The sequence below is a fragment of the Aplysia californica genome, unplaced genomic scaffold (assembly GCF_000002075.1).
Source record: "Aplysia californica isolate F4 #8 unplaced genomic scaffold, AplCal3.0 scaffold00354, whole genome shotgun sequence".
Taxonomy (NCBI): Eukaryota; Metazoa; Mollusca; class Gastropoda; order Aplysiida; family Aplysiidae; genus Aplysia; species Aplysia californica.
In genome coordinates, this window is record NW_004797624.1 from 594,629 (window position 1) to 596,241 (window position 1,613).

A 1,613-nucleotide genomic window follows, 5' to 3' on the forward strand; every position below is an offset into this window, starting at 1 on the left:
GACTTGATCCCCACTATCCTTCTTGGACATCCATTTATGAAGCTCTGCTATTTCCTTGCTGCTGATGCTGTGAGCCTCCATGTCTCTGAACCATACAGTAGAACAGTCTTCACGTTTGTTTTGAAGATCCTCAGCTTGATTTTCAATCCCAGTTCCTTAGACCTCCATATATTCCTGAGGATGATGAATAGTGCGCTTCCCTTTTGGATTCTGACCTTGATGTCTTCGTCTGTTCCTCCTGCCTTGTTGATGATACTTCCCAGGTAGGTGAAGGATTCAACATCCGTCAATGGTGCCCCTTGCAGTGTGATAGGAACGTCAGCTGCATTCATTCGAAGAACTTTAGTTTTATCTGTGTGAATATGGAGTCCAACACTACGGGAAAAGGTCCTGAGGCGATCTGTCTTCTATTGCATCTGGCTCGACTGTGAGAAGGAAGTGCCAAGTCGTCGGCAAAGTCCAAGTCTTCCAACTGACAGGAAAGGGTTCACTGAATGACACCGCGTTGTCCCAAAGCTGTTTGTTTCATTATCCAATCCACTGCTAATGAAAAGAGAAAAAGCAATAGCAGGCATCCCTGTCTCACTCCTGTTTCACTTCAAACGAGTCTATCCGCTGCCCTCCAAGTAAGACACTGCAGCTCATTCCCTCATACATCTTCTTGATCAATCTCACGAACTTGTCAAGTATTCTGTAGTGGCGCATGAGCTTCCATAGTGAGTCCCTATCTAGGCTGTCAAAAGTTTCCTGTAGTCAACGAAGTTAACGTGCAGGGAAGAGTTGCACTCTGTTGACTGCTCCACTACTATCCTCAAAGTTGCAATTTGATCTGTACATGATCTCTTTTAACGAAAGCCTGCCTGCTCCTCTCTTAGTTTTACATCCACGGCTTCCTTCAGAGTCTTTCCAGTATGGTATGACTTAAAATTATACAAGGAATGGACAGAACCATGATTCCTCTGTAGTTTTTACACTCATGAAGTTCTCCTTTCTTGGGTACTTTTACCAGCAATCCTTCTCTCCAACCCTGTGGAAATTCTTCTCCGTCCCATATCTTGCCAATAATTCCAAGGAGAGAATCCCTGCTGCAGTGTCGATATTCGCCTTGAGAACTTCTGTGAAAATTTCATCTTGGCCGGCCTCCTTGCTTGCTTTCTGGTGTCTTATCGCCTCCTGGATCTCCTCTAAACTGGGCTTTTCTTCACTCACCTCTAGATCAATCTCTGCTGGTGGAATGTCAAACTGTTTTTCTGGCCTTGGTCTGTTCAGTAGCTCTTTGAAATGCTCCTTCCAGCGTTCTTTCTGTTCGTCTGGATTTGTGAGAAGCTTTCCTTCTTTATCCTTTCCTGGCACATTTGCGTTCCTGTATCTGCCTGCAAATTTCTTAGTGGTTTCATACAGTTCTCGCATTTTCCTGCCCCTGCTGCTTCCTCTGCCTCGTGCGCCAGGTCATCAACATAGTTTCTTTTGTCTTTCTGTACGTTACGTAGACTTTTATATTCTTCATTGCTTTGATGCATTCTACTTGGGTATTTGCTTCGGCTGCTCTTGTCTTGCTCCTGTTTACCTGATCCTTTTCCTTTTTCCTGTCTTCTATTTTCCTCAGAGTGGTT